At 35.1% G+C, this 21,820-nt stretch overlaps 1 pseudogene; it reads left to right on the forward strand.

Annotated features, from left to right (window-relative positions):
• Positions 1 to 211: 211 nt before the first annotated feature.
• Positions 212 to 21,571, forward strand: LOC102117038 (E3 ubiquitin-protein ligase TRIM38-like; annotated as a pseudogene).
• The last annotated feature ends 249 nt before the right edge of the window (positions 21,572 to 21,820 follow it).

A 21,820-nucleotide genomic window follows, 5' to 3' on the forward strand; every position in this document is an offset into this window, starting at 1 on the left:
TTGGGATTCTGGGAGCATGATCAAGAAATAAAATGAATAGGTGGCGTGTATGTGGTAATCTATAGTTTATAATATACAGTTACATATTGGGATAAACTGGCAGTTGGAATTAACTAGAATTAGAAATGAACTGAGTGGCAATTATGCTGTACCTTTAGTGGGTACCATCTTAAAATTATTGCCTCAAATGCACAGAGAGGCCAATGACACCATGCCAAGGGTGTGGGATGAGGAGCTTCAGGGTCATAATGAAGATCAAGGGCACATTCTGCAGCAAGACTGTGAAGCGTGTATGAAGTTAGGATTTTGTGGTCAAAGAGAAGAATCACACTTTGTTTTACCACATATGCTATGGAAAAAAAAAATCCCCAAAACTTTTATTGGGTTATCTCAATTCTTGAAAAAAAAGTAAGATTTATTTTTACCGTTTATTTCTGCAAATATTTTATCATATATTAAATTATTATATTTAGTTAGGTTTATTGCTAGTCTTTGAAATGTTAAATAGTTTACATTAATCACCTGATATTTCTGACTTCTCTTTGATCAAATAATTATATCTATAGTTATATCTTTGTCCATGTCCATAGTTATCCTGGCAACTATATCTATTTATCTATTTTTGATTGGTCTTGCACTAAATCTGTACCATTCGTTTACCATAATTGATTTGATTACATATAGAATTCATATTGGAAATATAGTACGCATTCTTTGTTTCGCTAAATAAAAATGCAAAATTCCTTAACATTTTAGGCTGTATTAATCATGCTTGATATGTGTATGTTTATTTTATTTTGGACTTTATTAAATTAAAAAATAACTCTAATGGTTTGTCTTAATTGATTTTTTTATTTTATAGGTAGAAGTCATAGTAAAAATGATGGTTTTTCTCTCTTCATTTCCAATATTATTTTATTTCTTTTATAACCAATACTTTCGTCATTTATTGTAGATGCAGAATTTTCAAAACCAACGAATAATTTTGAGTTTATGCTTTTATTTAAAGGAAATGTCTTTAAAATGCTGATTCTGTATTTAGAATAGGTGTTCTTTATCTTATCAAATTAAAGAATTTTACGAAGGATGTATTGGGGTTTATTAGGTAACTCTTCCAGCCTAATTCAGCCATTTTGGGAATCCACTCCTTACCACGACCAGAAGGAAGGAGCATGTTATAGACCCAGGCCTGTGTTTACAGATCAAGTTCCTAACTTTCAGTTTGCCCACGCTTGCTTCGGTTTTGTCCATATCATAAATAGCAATCCCTATCTTCTGGTTCCTTTTGGTACCCAGTCCCTTTAGCACAATCTATGGTTGGCTGTTCTCCCTGCTCTGACCAGCTGCCTTTATTTGCTGACTCTGGCAAGTGCCTCTCTTTGGTTGCATGCATTCAAAACTAAACAGAGCTCAGCATCCTCTTTATAATGGCCCTAGGAACCCTCCTTTCAGTTTATGGCTCTCTAGGGCTTCTGGATGGGGCATAGTCGAGTCTCACAATCTGTTCCTAAATCTTTTCAGCATCTGCTATGATTATTACATTTTTTGTTACTTAACTAAAATGTTATTTAAAATGACCTCTTTATATTGGAAAATTTTTGCATTTCTTAGATGACCCAAGCTTAGTTGCAGTGGGTTATTTTATCAAGTATTAATTCTATATATTTTTTAAAAAAGATTTTCAGACCTATATTCATATATTCATAAGTAAGATAGAGTGTTTTTGCATGACATAACCAGATTTGGGTGGAAAAAACACGTTTGACTCATGATATAATTTTGTAATTTTTTTTCTAGTCTTTGAAATATGTATTACAAGGAAATCATCAATTTGAATGCTTGAAGGGTTTCTTTAAATGGCTCGTCATATTTAATTGACCTCCCCTCCCCAACTGTGTTTGACAGCAGTTCTTGGATGATTTTCACATGGTCACATGAATAGTTCTCTGGTTTTCTAGTTTACTTTTGTCATTTCATATTAAAATTGATCAGAAGCATCACATTTATTTTGATTTCAAATTTATTGAATTTATGTGTGGTATTGTTTAAATTTTAAATCAGAAAATTTTCTTATTACTCCAGCCAATTTTACTTGTGTTGGTTGATTAAATAATAAAAGAATGTACATTTAAAAAATTTTTAGTAAAAATACTTTAGCTGTACCCTATTATAATTATATTCAGTATTTTCAACTTTTTCTAAATATTTTTTAGAAATATTTTTCTAAATATTTTTTAGAAATATTTTTCTAAATATTTTTTCAATTCAGTTACTTTATTAGGAAATATTTCTTTTTTTGCTAAAAAATAAATATACAATAATTTTATAATTCATTTAATAGCAACTGGTACTATAAAATTTCTCTACTTTGGTTATCCGTTCTTTAGACAATAGTCTGCAAATTAGCACTGTATTTTTTGCAAAAGTTATCACATTAGCTGTACTGTCAATTTTTCTTAAGGTTGACCAAAGATAACCTAGAATCACAGCCTTTTTATGATCACACAAAATGATATTAGGAAATATTTCAAAACATTTACAAGTGTTTTAATTTATAAATAAGTATAAATGAATATATTGTTATCAGAACACTAAAAGTAGAAATTAATATGTCCATATATGGTATTTTGTGTGGCTTAGTAAATGATCATTTCACTAATATTGCCACTGAAAATTATATATATTTCTTGTTTGAAGTTGAAATGTAATACACAGCAATTTTTTATTTTATTAATTATAGTTTCAATTTTTTTTTTCTGTTTGTAAGGTTGTCAGTTATGGACAAAACTATAATTACATTTCTGTATATTTCTCCTCTTATTGCTAAAAGATTTTAGTTAATAAATTTTCTGCACTATTTGCCATATATTATTTTCATGTATTTGCCTTACTATTTATCATACTTCTACAATTATACCCTGATTCTATCTTCCATAAGACTTTTGGTCCTATTATTATTGTTGTTGTTGCCAGTTCTGCTTTCCTCTTATTCAAGACCAATTTAGCTTCACATCAACTCTTGTTTGTAGCTTTTGCCTTATCAGAATATTGTTGGATTTGGTTTTTTTAGCCTCCGTGAAATCATGGGACTTTCAGTGTTAGAATTTATAAATGTATAGTCATAACCATTATGTGCTGCCTAATGTGTGACATTTTGCAATAGGTGAGCTCCAAGTGTATGAAAGAAAAAGTGTAATTTATGAGGCAGAAGCGAGTCTGTGGAATCTTCCAAACATGACATGAATTGTCAATGGAAAAATAGGGTCTCACTGATGTCTAAGAAAAATTAAATGTAAATTGTAATAAGGTGTATTTTTATAAGTATGTATGGTATACTTTTAATAAAGTATAAAATAGTAAAGTAGTATTAATTAAAAATACTACATATTTTCTTCTTTGATGGGAATTATCCAAAAATTGTGTAAAATGTTTCAGAATTCCTGGGTTGTAGAACAAAAACCTGTAGCTATACTACAAACAGTGAATATGTCAGTATGTGAAGGTTCGTGTTTTATGCATCACAACTATCACTAATAAAATAAAAGTTTTTTTTTTCATCATCTGTGCTGGAGGAAATACTGAATAATCTTTTTCTTCTCTCTGTAGAAAATGATAGTTAAAAAACATTGTTATACCAGAAGAATTCTATATCTACTGAAGAAATTGAATTCATAGTTAACCATCTCCAACAAAGAAAGCTTCAGACCTAGATAGCCTCAACAGCAAATTTTATCAAACAATTTAAAAAGAAATAATGTCAATCATATACACCACCACTTCTAGAAAACATAAAAGAACCAACTCATTTTATGAGGCCAGTATTATCCTGGTTATAAAACCTTACAAAGACATTATAAGAAAAACACAACTACAGACCAGTGTCTTTCATAATCACAGAAACAAAAATCTTCAGCAAAATATTAGCAAATCAAATTTAACAGTATAAAATAATGATAATACAGTATGTTTAGCAAATCAAATTTAACAGTATAAAATAATGATAATACAGTATGGCCAATAGGTTTATGTTGAGATACAGGATTGTTTAAACATTTGAAAAATCCATCAATAAAATGTATATCAAAAAAAGAAAAAAGAAAAAATCATAAGATCTTTTTTTAAATGCAGGAAAATATTTGACAAAAGTTAACAACTATTTATGAGAAACCTCCCAGCAAACTAGAAATAGAAACTTACTTCATCTGATAAAAGGCATTTACAAAACACCTACAACTAATAGCATACTTAAAGGTGAGAGATGGATTTCTGTCTTACTAAGATTGGGAACAAGGTAAAGACTCTCACTATTCCTATTTAATATCATAGTAAGTCCTGGGCAGTGCAACAATACAAGAAAAAGAAATAGGTAGCATACAAATTGGAAAGGGAGAAGTAGCATTATCTCTATTTACATATGCTGTGTAATTATCTATGTAATTGTAAGAAATCCACAAAAAAACCCCAAAAAAACTCCTGTAAGTAGTAAGTGAGTTTGGGAAGGTTGCAGGATGCATGGTCAATATACAAAAATAATTATGTTTCACTATAATGGCAATGAATAATTAAGACTTGAAATAAAAAATACCATTTGCAATAACACCAAGAATACTTAGGTATAAATTTATCAAAATATATACAGATTCTATATGCTCTGGGCTGGGGCAGAGTACATCTGTCAGTGTCTCAGTGAACACATATTACTTAATGGTCTGTCGATCATGAAACAAAGATTTATCATGATTAACTGAAAATTGAAAGGAACTATGAATATGTAACAGGCTGGTTACAAAGATTTGAGAAAAAACATAGCAATAAATTTTTAAAAATTTGTGGTGATAAAGCATCTGCTGATCATGAAGCAACAGAGAAATTCATTGATGAGTTCGCTAAGATGATCACTGATGAAAATCTGGCACCAGAACAAGTCTATGATGCTGATAAAACATTACTATTTTGGTGTTATCACTCCAGAAAGACAATAACTACAGCTGATGAGACAGCTCCTATAGGAATTAAGGATTCCAAGGACAGAATAACGCTGCTGGGATGTGCTAATGCAACAGGCGTGCCTAAGTGTAAACTTGTTGTGATAGGCAAAAGTTTGTATCTTCGCTGTTCTCAAGAAGTGAATTTTTTTACCAGTTCATTATTATGCTAATAAAAAGGTATAGATCACCAGAGATACCTTTTCTGATTGGTTTCATAAACATTTTGTACCAGTGGTGCATGCTCACTGCAGGGAAGTTGGACTAGATGCCAACTGCAAGATTCTGTTAATCCTTAACAAATGTTCTGCTCATCTTCCAGCTGAAACATCATAAAAAATAATGTTTATGCCATGTACTTTCCACCAAATGTGACTTCATTAATTCAGCCCTGTGACCAGAGTATTCTTAGAATAATAAAAGGTAAATATAAAACACTTTCTTGACCAGCATGGTAGCAGCAGTGAAGAGAGGCCTAGGTGTGTAAGGTTTTCAAGAGAAGTTTAGCATGAAGGATGCCACACATGCTTTTGCCAATGCTTGGCACAGAGTGATTGTAACTGTATTCAGAAATGACGGGGCACAAGGTAACGACTTTGAAGAATTCCTTAAGTCAAGTGAGAAGAAAAAGTCTTACCTCCTTACATGTGCAAAAAATCTCCCTTCAAAGTCTGTCAGTAAATGGAAAGAAATGAGGTTCTAGTTATTCATTCATTGACGGATGGTCAAGTAGCCAAAATGGCTCTGAATCAAGGTAATCATATTAATGAAGACAAAGAAGATGTTGCTAACACTGCAGAAAAAGTACCTACGTATGGCATGGTGAAAATGGGCTTATTGAAGGACTAGAGCAGCATGCATGTATAACAGAGATCACGTCAGTTTATAAAATCAAAGAGAGGCTTCTAGGACAAAAACTGTTGTTAATGAGACAGAAGACTCTGAAGGAAATGTTTTAAAAAGCCATCCAGCTGAATACCTCCTCATCCCTAGAGGACTCACTTCCTGGTTCCGGATCCTGATATTTCTTCTCACCTAAAAAAATAAAATACAGTGTACAGTAACCTTTTAATCAAAATACGGCATTGTAGGTGGAGACTGGAAGCCTGCCCTTGTTTGTTTTTGCATCACATATTTTATTATTCTTATTGATTAATAGCCAACAGGCATTCTGGTGATAATACTGTGCCGTTTAGTTAACCTGAGCACATTATTTTTTCTCTGAATTAATAGTATGTCAATTTTTTTTGACTGTTAAATGCTTATGTGTGAATATGCACATAAAATGCTTGCTTTTTTACATACATAAAAATAGCATACAAAAAACATACATATAAATAGCATATAAAAATTCAGATTCAGGAATGATGATGATGCCAAACAACCACTGATTGTCCACATGGGTGGCTGAGGTAGATACATGTTTGCTTTCCGATAGTTTGATGTACACAAACTATGTCTCATGCATAAAATTATTTTAAAGTATTGTATAAAATTATTTTCAGGCTATAAGTATAAGATATGTGTGAAACAAATGAATTTAGTGTTTAGACTTGGGCCCCTTCACCAAGATTTCACATTATCTATATGTAAATATTTCAAAATCTGAACAAATTTCAAAATCTGAAACACTTCTGATCCTAAGCATTTTGGATAAGGAATACCCACCCTCTACAGAAAATAAGATATGTATTTTATTTGGCTTTTTCTCTTTTTATCTATTTATTTTATCCCTGACTCTTCTTCTTGTATATATAAATGTAATTTAATATTCTGCAGCTGTTCTTTTATGACTTCATTTTAGCAAAAAACTTTGATAATCGCATTTATTAACAATGATATTTTCCTCTTGATGTCTGTTTTCTCATCTCTGCAAAGGCACGATATCAATTCAATGATCATTATACATCTTTTCAATAGTACTATCTTCATGTCTTTTTTTTTCTTAAATTCAATTGTTAATTCTCTTGAGTTCATATTCAAAATTTTTGTACAAGTTACTTGTTTAATACATTTTTCAAAGCTTTGGTGAAACCTAAGAATGTCTTTCTGTTGTGCAATCAGATGAATAATAAACTTGTTTATATTCAGTCAATAGGAATAATACATTATTCACAGACATTTCTAGGAACAACCTAGTCAAATCTATTACAATAATGCCTAAAATATGAGTTCTGAGAAGAACTTGAAGGCCTGCTCTAAAAAGGGTGTATGTCACTTTTAGCAAATTGATATTGTGATACTTGGTGCTTTTGTTTAGGGAAATTTTTGGTTATTTACCTATTGTTTGTTACGTCTTAGGTGATTGAGATATCCAGATAAGTGTAGTTTTACTGTAATATTTTCCAAATGTATCCTCTTAGGCCTATACATGACTACTTTGTTGATTTCACTGCATAAAAAGAGGAATCTTTGGCATAGAAACTGAACCTTCTTTCTCACCTCTCTAAAGTTGAAGAGATAATGAATATAGCATTTAATGCTAATTCATTCTGACAGTCTTGGTGAAATCTTGAAGATGAATGTTTCTCAGGGAGCAAGGGTTCTGAGCCCCAAGAAACATGCTGGGGCTTCTAGAAGTTCAAATGATATCTCAACATGGCTCAACTAACTGTTCACAAAAAATATTGTTCATCTTCTGGATAAAAATCATGAGTCTCACATTTAAAGTGGAAAAAATTTTATGTAAGGCTCAAAAAAAAAAAAAAAAAAAAGAATAACTATCATGAGACAGTTTTACATGGAAAAAGAAAATAGTGAAACTCAAGGTCACTTAGAAAAGATTCTAGTGCCAAGGCAAAGAACGTCACAGACGGTTTCTCCTAAGGGAGTGCCTTCCTATGGAGGCACTTTTTTTCCCTGGGCTATGTTTAGCATATAAAAAAGTTCTAGTTGAATAAAAAGCTGCAGCTGTTCCAGTAACTACTAGTTAATGAGGTCATTAAAGATCAGTGATGTGGTTTGTCTAAGACAAAAATAAATGAAAAATATTAGTGAATAAGGAAAAATAGAGAATAGTTGCATACTGTATAACTTATCAGTTTAACTGATTTTACCTACTGTCATTAATATAAAAAATTTGAAGGCACAAAAGGTAGATAAAGGAAAAAAGGGTAACAAGATCCTGAGCCAGCTCAAGAATTTGGGATGGTGGGAAACATGAATAAAGGTGAGAGCATAGCCTCCCAGGGCTTGTCAAGGAACCCATGTATAGAAATCAAGGAAGATGAAAACATTTTAACTGTATGTATCAATGTATCACTAACCACTCATTTAGCATGATATTTTAATGGGTGTTGGAGTCAGACAAAGCAATATTTGAATCACAGCTCTACAACTTACAATTTCGTATGCTAGGGGTATTGGGAAGATTAAAATGGAGTCTTTTTCTGTATCAGTCAAGTTTTTTAAATGAATATATTATGAAAATTCAGCCATGATTGCCTGAAACATCAAGGAAACTCTTACATAACAAGAATATTGGACATAGGGTCATTCCAGAGTTGATTAATTCAGCGACTTCACTGTGCCATCAAATCCTCTGCTTCTTTCCATCTTTCTCCTCTGCCATTCTCATTGTTTGGCTTTTTTTTTTCCTTCAAAAACTGACTGTCACCAAGAGGTTCTTGCAGATCTTAGATGCATATGAAGGTGAAAAATGTGCTGAAAAGGAAACGTTTCTTACTAAGCTCATAATATCAGTGAGGAAAACCTTCCCCAGAATCCCCACAACAGATGTCCCCACTGGTCTCATTGTCCAGGACTGTGTCAAATGCCAATCCCTGGCAAGGGGAATGAGATTATCTCAGTGAGCTGGAACTAGTCATGATACTGTCCCCATATCTGGAGCAGAGTCCAGCACCAGAAGGTACATGGTGGGCCAATACTCAAACACATTCTGTTTTTATGGAAGAAGACGGCTTCTCAGACAGGCAACAAAGGGTTTCTATTGGTATGTGATACTCTAGTCAAGTGCTTGACATAATCAGCACGAGATAATTACTAGATATCATTACAACTTTAGAAAACAAATGTTTAATGAATGTTTGGTGTATTATCTAAAAAATTCAAATTTGCTATAAATAATAAGATAAACAGATAAATACAATTTAGTGATATGATCTAAATATTTTCATCTCCCCCCCTCAAATTCATGTGTTGAAATCCTAACTATAAGGTGATGCTATTACAAGGTCAGGTCTTTGGAAGTAATTAGGTCATGGGTGATTAGGACAGAGCCCTCATGAATGGGAACAGGGACCTTATAAAGGAGGCATGCGGGAGTTCAATCATCCCGTGTGCCATGTGAGCTTATAGTGAGGACATGGTCTTCTATGGACTAGGAGGAGTCTCTCACTAGAGGCCAAATCTGCTGGTGACTTGATCTTAGACTTCCCATCGTACGGAACTGTGGGAAATAAATTTCTGTTTTTCATAGACCACCTAATTTATGGCATTCTGTGATAGCAGCTCAAATGGAGTAAAATACTCAGCGTTGATTGTAGGTAAAAATAGCCTCTGAGGCATGCTAGACATAGATTAAATGAAGTAGGTACTCTCTAATGTTCCTTTAGTAAACATCACAGGAATTAATAAAGAGAGCATATGTGTTGAAGATAGGTACAAAGAGGGGAAGAACCAAATAAAGTCATTGAATATTTATGATTTTCAGGTTATATCACTTTGTGCACCTGTTGGTGGCATTCATTCGGGCCCTATATATGCTTTCCCAAAACAAACGGATCAAAGTTATGGCTGCTCAGCTAGTTATTGGTGAGTTTGAGCTATGGCAAGTATACTTGCTCTTGTGTCTTCTGAATAGAAAAAGAGCTTTTACTCCCAGCACCTTGTTATCTGCTAAGCCAACTTGTTCAATCTCAATTATGGCCTTTATAATCACACTGGTTGCTGTGCTGAGGTTGTGGGGAGGCAAGAGGCCGGGAAGAGAGAGAGAAAAAGAGAGAAGACAGGATACATAAACATTGGCCTGACAAAGGACTCATGTAGTGTGGCCATTCTACTCCACTTGAATGATGTCCTAAGTGCTTTAAGTTGATTCAATAAGCTGTGTGATTTGAGTGTCTTAATTTGTTCAGTGAATCTTTCTCGAATAGTTTGTCTAATAGTAATAAACTAAGAGGCTATAATATCATGTCAATTTTCTATTGAGATAATAAGTTTACATAGAGAATAAAAGAGAGATGGAAGGAACATTAGAGAGTACCTACTTCAATTCTAGTATTTTATACCATAGAAATATATAACCATGGAGGGATTTAAAAATTTGTGGTTAATCATGTCTGAAGCATATGTAATATGACAGTAATTTTAACACTTTATTTTAAAACTGATATTAGTTCATTATGAGTACAGAATAAAAGGAGACAAGTTGGAGTTTTAAAAACATTTTAGTTACAATTCATATGATAATTCTGTTCCTTCTATAATATAGGGTATTACTTTCTGATGAGGGTATGCTATCTGATGATTTATCATTTTTTCTGACATCCTTATGTAACGCTTTTACTCCATAAAATCAGAACTGTTTGGTCTGTCTTATATTCAAATTGTGGAAACTTCAGGGAAAGAAATCTGATTTGTAGTTAGAGATGTATTTTGGTCCAGACAGCTCAGTAATTTCATGCATTGCTCTAAACACATAGCAATGATAGATAAATTTTAAAAAAGTTAACCCAAAACTGAACAGATAAATCTTATTATTGACCAATGACAAGAGGGCTGACCTACTGGGCTTTGGATACACAAACCTGTAGGAGTAGCTTTGAACTCTGTTCCCACAGGGTAAAGTGAACAGGTATGAGGGCTTTATACGCTCTTTGAATTCTGCAAATAGGAGGACTCTAAGTGCATGAAAGAAGCCTTTGAAAACAATCATGGTTTCTGATAGCTTCTATGGCTACAGATTTTAGTAAGCCATAGACTTAGAGGACTCACAGAGACCCTGTGATCATGAACAAACCAAGATGCCCACATGCTCTGTGTCCAGATCTCACAAATGGCTGTAGGATAGATGACCCAAAATGCCACTACAAGACCTGCTACTGGAGAGACAACCCTTGGGTTGGGTGGAAGAAGCATAGACAAAACACGTATAAGTTCAAAGTTATAGAAATTCTCTGATGCAAGCTAAGCTCATAAACAGAATTCTAAAATTCATGAAGAAACTTAATAATAAGCAAGATAGTAAACAAAATATGTAGTAAGCACATAAACTCATTGTAGATAAAATTAATTTTAAGAAACAAGTTAATAATATGTATATTTAGATGTTCTCTGCAATAGGCCAACTGGTCCAAAACTAGCCACTCAGCTTAAATGACTATAAAATAGGACAAAATATACAAAATTACTGCTTTCAGCCTTGTGATTAAAGGTGTAAGACGGTGATTCCCAGTGGTGGGCAGTATATGATGCAAGCTGTGTGGTGTCCCTGACTTTCTGTTTGGAGGTACTTTCTAATCTACTGTACAAGCATGTGGAACTCAAATAAAGCACAGAGGGTTTGCTGAGTTGAAGTGCAGAGATCAAAGTTTGGGCTAGTGAAACAGCTGGGATGTATGAAGAAAGTTATCAGAGAGGAGAACACAGCAAAAAGAAGGAATTTGTGAAATCTAACTTACACATTCTCAGGGCAAGGCTCCACAGGAATAGGCTATATATATATATATATATATATATATATATAGAGAGAGAGAGAGAGAGAGAGAGAGAGAGAGAGAGAACCTACCAGGGAGCTAAGAACACAGCAATTTCAATAGCTTGCAAAGGGCCGGAAGCTGTTGCAAACTTTAATTTTGACTAACTGGATGGAGGAATATCAGGAGACACTTGGGATTTCAGTAGAACCATCACTTAGGAATAGGGCTAACATATCCCTAGAGTAAAGGCAACTCTAGACCATGCTAACAATGTTTGAAAACAAGCCTTGAAAGGATTGAGCAGAGCTACACGTGAATGAACTGCCTACCAGAACAAAACAAAAGTTAAGGAAGACAACAAAATTCAGACATGCCATGCAACAAGGCAGTACTCATAATGTCCAGCATACAATAGAAATTACTAGATATGTGAAGAAGAAGAGGAGGAAGAAAAAGAAAAAAACAATGGTCCATAGCCAGGAGAAAAAATAGTAAAAAAACAGAGATTTAGCATTATGGAAATGATGAAGTTAGCACACAAGGACTACAGAATAGCTATGCAAAATGAATATAATAAGGATATACAAAGGTAATCTCAGCAGAGAAAATGAAACCATATAAAAGAACCAAATGGAAATCCTTGAATTGAAAAGTACAAAATACAAAATGAAAAATACTATTACTTCTACAGCTGTAAACCTTGGTGTCTGTTTGGTTATAAATAAACAATTACATAATCCCTTCTAAGTGAGCATAGAAATGAAAAGTAAATATGAAAATTTACGGGTTATTCATAACACTAAGTCCTTGGAATCAAGAACAAGAAAACAGACAGAAGTTAAGCTAACTATTCTCTCAGCCCCTCGAACTCTGACCACAGGGCTTTGTGTCTCTGTTTTCATCTACATATGTGCTTCAAACTCTCTCTCTCCCTGTAGCATGATTTTCTCTGCAAACATGGTTGTCCCATATCATCCAAGTTTAAAGACTCAGTTGCAATATAAGCTAAGGAAATTATTTTCTCTCAATTTCAATTCCAAATTCCTATGGAAAAGAATCTAAGTGATTAAACCGAGATCAGATATTTATATCTGTCTTAATTTTCTACAGCTCTGGGGACCAGTTAGTGCTATCTGAACAAACATGACCACCAATGCCACTTTCAAAGATTTTTTTCTGAAAGAAAAAATACTCATTGAGTGAGTCTACCCTACAAGTCAGCATTACATGGACATCAATATACTTTGGTAGTTAGTTCTAAAAAGCAAAATATGCATTTCATGCCTTTTTAAAAATTAGATACAGTAAATACCATATTATCTGTATTGGCAAGCTTTAAACCTTTTATAAAGTACGGGAAATTACCATGTTCTTATAAAAGTTAAAAAAATAAGTTATGCAATAAAATGGATAATCAATCTTTGTGTATTTTTTTTTATTAAGAAGATAAAGATAATGCTTCCTTTCCTTGGGCATAATAACTATATAAACCACTTAATACATCTTCATGTCAAGTGATCCTGCCTTCTAGGGTCTGATTGTCAAATGTAGATAAAAGCAACAGAAAACTAAGGGTCATAAATTCTAGTCACACAAGGCTGGAGCTATGGACTTTTCTCAAGCTGGTACATTTGTCCACACTTTGTCTGCAGGGCAGACTGCAATCCCTTGCTGTATGGCTTTTGAACCTAATCAGAAGCTAGTAAACACCCTGGGTTACCAAAGAAAGCGTTATTCTAAAGCGTGGGGGAATAAAGGAGACATACTGCTGACTTCCTGATTCTCCTCTTTGTTCTGGTTTCATTGATCTGAAAAAAAAAATAGAGGATGTCAGAAAAAGTTGAAACCTATTCACGGTTGTGAAACTCTCTAAGAGCAACCTTCAAAAAAGAAATAATAGGAATTAGGGTTTAGAGATAATATGTAGACATTTAAGAAACTAATAAGAAGGGTGGAGGATGGGTATGATGAACAGTGCATACCAGCAGGATTAATTTAAGTAAAGCCCTACTAGTTTAGATGAGAAAAGAACATATTCTTAAGATCTTTGCTGGTTGGAAAGATGGACTGTGCAGAGTAAGAAGAGAATTGACATAATTCAATTGTTTTTATGGGTTCAGATGCCCAGAGGAGTGGAGACTTGGGGCTACAATTTTAAAGGACGGGTGAGATTCAATCATTTTGGCCTCACTATTTTGCCATGCTTACCATCTGAGATCACTTCCCCTTTTAAAATTTTTTTGTTTTGTTTAGCTTTGCTTTGTTTGCATGTTCAGCAATGCTGGGTATTATGGCTTCATTTGGCACTAACAGTGACCCTCAACTGTAAACGGAATGTAACACTGCCCTTTTGTGAATCACTTTGGGCTCCCCTTATTTTGCAAATGGAGAGTCTTGACTTCTAATAAAACTTAGGAAATCCTTAGCAAGGGCTTTATTGTCTTATTAAAACTCCAGTAATTAGGGAAATCGGTCAGCCATCATCTCACTTTTGTGTGTGTGCTCTCCCACTATGCCAATTTGTCCATTCACCCATGGATTTGACATGTTCACAGGAATTTCTGCCTAGAGCAGTGAGAAAGTTGAAGCATGGATTCTTATTAGACTGATAAAATTAGACAGGACAAACCACTTAGAAAAATTCATTGGGAAATAACACTGAGTAAGAAAAGAAATGAGTAATTATTCTATAATCGTTCTGTTATTCTATAGCAGACTTTTAAGAAAACAACTGACTTGTTAAGTGTCAAAGCATTTATTTTTGAATAAATTATTCTCTCCACTCAGTGAAACTTACTCATATGTCAATGTCAAAATGGCCATCTTTATAGAACAAAGGATGATATCCAAGTTGCATTATAATCTGCCTGTTACTGTTACAGTGGTTATCATGATAATTTCTATTTCTGTACTTGTACATAATACACGGTTTTCAAAGCATTATCAAATAACACAAATAGCTAACAACAAAGGAAAAGTTTTAAAATTATGATGCCTGAAGTTAAATATTTTCAAAGAATGTTAATTGATCAAAAAGTGCTTTTTATAAAATTATGATTAAAAATAAGTACACAACCCTAAATACAGCATGATGCTAATTATATATGTGTGTATATATATATATCTCTATTACTATCTTGTTTTAGCTTTTATATATATCTATTTCTCCACCTATAAATACATCTATATAGTCTAGAAAGTTATACAGTTGACCCTTGTATAACACAGGGGTCAGGAGCACTGGCTCCAGTACAGTAAAAAAATCCACATATAACTTTCGACTTCCCAGAAACTTAACTACTAATAGCCTCCTGTTGGCCAGAAACCTTACCAATGACTTAAACAGTCAATTAACATATATTCTGTATGTCGTATATACGGTGTACTGTGTTCTTTCCATAACATAAGCTTCACAAAAGCTTAAGAAGATTATAAGGAAAAGAAAATATATTTACTATTCATTAAGTGGAAGTGGATCATCATAAAGGTCTTCATCCTTATGGTCTTCAAGTTGAGTAGACTGAGTAAGATGAGGAAAAAGAGGTGCTGCTCTTGCTGTCTCAGGTGTGGCAGAGGAGGAAGAGGTGGAGGAGGTGGAAGGGGAGGCAGGAGAGGCAGGCACACTCAGTGTAACCTTTATTTAAACAACTCCACGTATAAGTGGACCGAAGCAGTTCTAACCTGTGTTGTTCAAGGTTCAACTGTATACCAAATGTTGAAGGTAAACAGTAGAATTTTTATTTTTTTATACTCTTTCTAAATTTTTTATCATCTATTAATATAACCAATGAACATTTATTTTGTTAAAAAATTGTTATTTATAACTTAACTATAATAACTTCTGTACATTTGCTAATACGATGGTTGAAAAGAATGAATCTTAAGAAAGTTGAGTTGAATCCCAGTGGCAATCTATTGCTATGTGAGGATAGCTCAGAACTCTGCCTCCAATGTTTGGCAAAAATAGTCTCCCCTGACTTTTTACAATGACTTGCTCTCAGATTTAAACCAATACAGTATTATCAACTTTGGATTTGGCAAATGTAGAGCTCATTTTCCTAATGATTGATAACATGACGGCTGCTGGTTTTGAGTCTTAGGAAATAGAAATTTGAAAGTGGCCACTCAGGTTCCAATCAAATTCAGACTTATTACAAAATTCTTATTACCCTGGAAAAATTATGGATAATAACTTTGAGTAAGAAGACCTGGGCTGACGTGCTGGCTCACGCCTGTAATCCCAGCACTTTGGGAGGCTGAGGGGGTGGATCCCTTGAGATCAGGAGTTCAAGACCAGCCTGGCCAACATGGTGAAACCTCGTCTCTACTAAAAATACAAAAAAATTAGCCAAGCGTGGTGGTGCACGCCTGAAATCCCAGCTACTCAGGAGGCTGAGACAGGATAATCACTTGAACCCGGGAGGCGGAGTTTGCAGTGAGCCAAAATTGCTAATACATATGTATTATTAACCAGGTTTCACCATATTGGCCAGACTGGTCTCGAACTCCTGAACTTGTGATCCACCCGCCTCAGCTTCCCAAAGTGCTGGGATTACAGGCGTGAGCCACTGTTCCCGGCCACTTTTTTTCTGATATACCAAAAAGTTGCTTCTGTCAACCTATGATTTGGCGTTGTAATCCTTATGTAAGATGATAGTAAGATTCATGACAATAAACAGCTCTGTGTAATTCATCATGTTATGGGGTCTAAAGAAATAGTTGGAAGGACATTGTAATTTTTATTTATACAGAGTACACTTTTTTGAGCTCCCATTAGAGAAATTTCTCTGAAATTTCAGAATCAGAAAATATTGGGTCTCCCCTTAGTAAGTGATTTGTTTTTATAGATACCACGAATCCTACAATTTTTCCTGTTTCTGTCTCGGCTTTGGTTTCTTGGAATCTTACCATCTTATTGTTTGCCCCTTCTAGTCATTGTTTTGCATATATTTTGGCATACATTTCCACATGCTGACCTTCTGACTTTTTCTGACTTGACACTGTCACATTGTCACAAGTTCTAGATTTATTTTCCACACACACATATATACACAAATGTTTTGGAGGCGAGGTATACATGCATATGCAGATAAGTATGCCTGAGGCTTTCATTGGGTTTCCACAGTTGTTCCTGCTTTGCTGATGAAGACTCTGAGGACTGATTCATTTAGCCAAGGTCACCTGGCTTGTAAAAATAGCTAGAGTTAGAACAGATTCTAGCTTTTTTCAAAGCAATCACACTACCCCTTTCTGTAGCTACTTTCAAAGGAAGCATCAAAAGAAACCCCTTAACTCCTTAATATGAGTAAGGAGCCTTCTCCATCATGAAATGCACACTAGTGGCTCAACAGACTTAAAGTTCTCTAAGTTACCAAAACTTGAAGAATGGGAAATGCCAACATTTTGCGGGTTTTACTGTGACTGCATCTATTCAGTATTAGAAAAATCCTAAATTTCATATGTATTTTATAATTATGAAAATAATGACACAATAATTCTTTTAAAAGTCCCTTGACAATTTTAATTATCCAGAAACATAGTGGTTAAAAGTAAGTTCCTTTCATGATATCAGTCCTGTTCTGTATCATCTATGACTCGCTCTCTGGCAGATTGAAATATAGGGTCTAAGACATGCTTTAGCAGCAAAAAATGTAAAGGAGGCAATGCATAGCTTTCTTTTATTTAGAATGAATATTTGCTTAAGGTAGATAACTTTTCTTTTCCCATTACATTTTGCCTTAACATGTACTAGCATACTTACTGAAAAGATATGTTTCCTATACTATAACCTGCTAAGCATATAAATAATTTGTTGTCAACAATATTAAAACTCTTCTCTGTTGGTAGCAACACATGGGAAGAAGAGAAGGGTGAAGCACTCTAAAATCAAATTAGCAAAGAGAAGGAAAGTGAGCTCACTGCAGAAGGCCATGTGGTAGCCTTTCTACTACTGCAGTGGTAGATGGTCTCATATCTTTCCTACAATGGCAATACACGATGGTTTTTCCTGGAGCTCTTAGGCAACATCCATTTAACACATAGTTTACATTTCAAAAAATAAAGACTTATTTTTTGATGGAGTTTGGGCCATTTCAAACCTTCACAAGGAATTCCTAATTCTTTTTTCTTGTCTTTTCTTTTTTCTTTTTTTTTTTTTGAGACGGAGTCTCATTCTGTTGTGCCCAGGCTGGAGTGCATTGGCACGATCTCAGCTCACTGCAACCCCACCTCCCAGGTTCACACGACTCTCGTGCCTTAGCCTCCTGAGTAGTTAGGATTACAGGCGCATGCCACCACACTCAGCTAATTTTTGTATTTTTAGTAGACACGGGGTTTCATCATGTTGACCAGGCTGGTCTTGAACTCCCAACATCAGGTGATCCGCCCACCTCGGCCTCCCAAGGGGCTGGGATTATAGGCGTGAGCCACCGTTCCGACCAGGAATTCATAATTCTTATCACAGAATCCAAATGGCTCAGTTTGAATTCTGAATATCGTACGGGAGTGAGAATGGTTTACAAGCCAGAGGCCATATATTGAGTTTAGATACCCACTGATAAATTTGTGTTTGAGGAGGTCAGCAAAATATATCAAACTCTGACACTATTGGGTTACTCTGTAGAAACGTTTCCATGAAGTTTAAAGACCAATTTCTAGAAGGTCAGTTGGGGTTGTCCAGCACATAACATTTTCCGTATTTGCATTACTTTGGCTTTGTCACTTGAATATTCGCATGGGAGCCTGTGCTTTGTGGTTTAAGAGTTTTTTAGTTGCTTATTTCTCAACTTAAGCAATAATCCTCTTTTGCTGACAGCTCTTTAGTTACTGTAGAAATGATTGTGTTGTCATAAACACAGCTTTAGGACTTCAGGTGGGAGGGGGAGAATCAGAGGGTGTTCAACAAAAAGCTCATGTTTCCACCCAAACACGCCCACCTAAGTACTTGCAGAAGGCTCAGGGAAAACAGAAGCAGAATTCTTTTCCCTGCTCCACTTTTCAAAGTTCCTTATGTGGAATCAGATGCTTTTAATACATTTCAAAAGAGTCTTCCATTTAACCTCCAAAAATAAACAAACCACAATTCTGCTCCCCATTTCTCCCTCAATTTAATCATTTGTTCCAATTTTCCTACCTTTGAAATCAGATGATTCAGCTCCTCTTTCTGTCTTAACAGTTTGGAATAATTCAAATTTCAGAAGCTCATGCTTGATTCTTCTACTTTCCTTACTTTTATATTGTAATAGTCTTCATCTGTTTTCTATCACTTAATTTCTTTTCTGATTTGGATCTCTTTCCTTTAATTTTCCTTGAGGGTTATTCTCTTTTGTCTGTTTTCTCTTTTGTATAATTCTCACTCTCCATTCATGCTCCAAGCAAATGGACCTTTTCTGCCATGATTTCACACTCCTTTTGAAACTTTCCTCACCCATGTTCCACTTTCTGCTTTTAAGTCAGTAATAAGATATTATTTGAAGCATGGCTCAGATCTCATATTTTAAAAGAATTTCTTTACCTACACTGACTTCTAGCAGACTCTACGTCAGCTATGTCCCTAACTGCTTCTCTGACAGAACTTCGCATGGCTTCCCTTCTCTTCTGTCTGTTTTTTTTATGGCTTCCCAATGCAGTATTGACAAAAGAGAAAGGGCTTTGGGTCCACACCTGTATGGGTTCGAGTCTCAACTCTGCCACAGCTGCATGATCACGAGTAGATTACTTTGCATCTGGATTTCCTTATGTGTAAAATGGTAGTAATTTTACACAAGATTTTAGAAATGATTACAAGAGAGCATTAGAACATAGACTGTGAGTCATACTGAGTGTTCAGTGTTACACATTTTTTTTTTAGTCTTCAGATAATTTTGGCATTGTTTTGCTGCTAAAGAGATTGCCAGAAGATCAGAGTGGTATGTAGCACATGAACAGTTTCCAAGAGAAAAGACTTACATTGCATGGTCTCTTCTTTGTCTTTTTTTCACCTATCAGGCACACATCTATTTGGCTTTTTTTTGGTATTAAAATTATGAAATATTCAAACATAAAGTATAACAAAACAATATATGTCTACGATCATCCACATATAGCTTGAACAAATCTTAGCATTCTGTCATAATCATATCAAATGTTCATGTTAAAGAAATAAACTATTTTAGATTTGGTTAAAACCTTCTGTGTCTCTTCCCTAATGTCATTTTTCTCTCTCCCTTTCCAGAGATGGAACCATCCTGAACTTGCTCTTGATCATTCTTATTTATATATTTTTACTTTCACTATACATATGTGTATCTATATAAAACATAAGACTCTATTCTGCATATTTTAAACTACATATGTGTAATATACTGTATATATTTTACAACTTGCCATTTTGTTTAACATTTTTTGTTGGATTTACCACATGTGCCGTATCATGTTGTTCCGTTTTGCGCATTTCTATTGCAGCCCAGTATGCCATTGTATGAATGTGTTGCAGTCATAGTGCAATTGGAAGACTAAGTGGAATGGATGATTCTAATGTAACCCAAGGACAAAATCTGTTTCAACTCCAGTAATGAACTCAGCACAGCGGCTTGCTTCAGTGATACCTTGGGATACCAGGAACAGCTCCACCTGTTCTGTGAAGATGAGGGGCAGCTCATCTGCTGGCACAGTGAGCAGGCACCATAGCACGAAGGGCATACCACAGCTCTTGTTGAAGATGAATGCCGGGGCTACAAGGAAAAGCTCCAGAAAGTTGTGACAAAATTGAGGCAACTTGAAGAGGAGTGTGCAGAGCAGAAGTTGTTCACAGCAATGCACATAACTAAATGGAAAATAAGTACAGAGTTTATTTGGGCCAAGTTTGAGGACTGCAACTCAAAAGCATAGATTTAAGTTGTCCAGATTATACACACTCACTGCATGAATTTAGACAGCAATAATGGAAATTGCAATTTTATGTCTCCTCATGAGAAGACACAAATGCAGAGATAAAAAAATCGAGTTTGACTTTGAGAATCTCCAGAGTTTCCTACATGAGGAGGAGAAGTCTTATCTCTGGAGACAGGAGAAAGAAGAACAATAGACTCTGAGTAGACTGAGGGACCATAGGACCAGTCTGGGCTGAATTCAAGAGCCACATGCTGGAACTGGAGGAAAAATGTCAGAACTCCCTCCAAAAATTGCTGCAGAATGTGAATGACACTGTGAGTAGGAGTTGGGTTGTGAAGCTGGAAACATCAGAGGTCTTCTCCTTGGAGCTTCATACTATGTGCGACATTTTTGAGCTTTATTTCCTGTAATGTGAAGAAAATGTTAAGGAGCCATCAAGAGATGGGGTTTTGCCATGTTGCCCAGGCTGGTTTTGAACTCTTGCACTCAAGTGATCCACCTGCCTTAGCCTCCTACAGTACTGGAATTACAGTCAAGGTGACTCTGGACCAGATACAGCTCATGGTGAACTAATTCTGCCTGAGGATCGGAGACAAGTGACTTGTGGATATCCCCAGGACCATCACAGCACTCCTTCCAGGAGATTCAGTGCCTTCCCCTGTGTCCTGGGTTGTGAGGGCTTCACCTCTCAGGAAGATGTTCCTTCGAAATGGATGTTGGAGAAGGAACCGGGTGGGATTTAGGAGTTTCTATGGAAACGTGCAGAGAGGCACTGGCATGAAGCAAGAACCTCAGTTTGGATTGTGGACCCTCAGACTATGCAAAAAGAAATGCTATGTAGCCCTTACATCTCCCTTAACTTCCCTTCATCTGTGTGAACAGCCGTTGGTTGTGGGAGTGTTTCTGGACTCTGAGGCTGGAGTTGTATCCTTTTACAGCATGAGTGCTGGCTACCACATCTTCACCTTCCCAAAGGCTTCCTTCTCTGACACTCACCGGCCCTGTTTCCATATTTGTCAATATTCTCCTTTGTTCCTGCCTCCCTCAGATGGTTAAGGAAAAGAGCAAAGTCTCATTGGTTTAACCAGCACAGAGAATATAATGTAAATCCCATAATGACCTATATATATATATATATATATATATATATATAGAGAGAGAGAGAGAGAGAGAGAGAGAGAGAGAGAGAGCATGCAAAATAGCCTGTATCTGGCTTTTTAGAATATGACTAATAAATAGCTCTTGTGAGTTTTTCATTAAAGAATTTAAAGATGAATCTACCAAAGTTCACTACTTAAAGGAAAT

The sequence above is a fragment of the Macaca fascicularis genome, chromosome 5 (genome assembly GCF_037993035.2).
Source record: "Macaca fascicularis isolate 582-1 chromosome 5, T2T-MFA8v1.1".
NCBI lineage: Eukaryota > Metazoa > Chordata > Mammalia > Primates > Cercopithecidae > Macaca > Macaca fascicularis.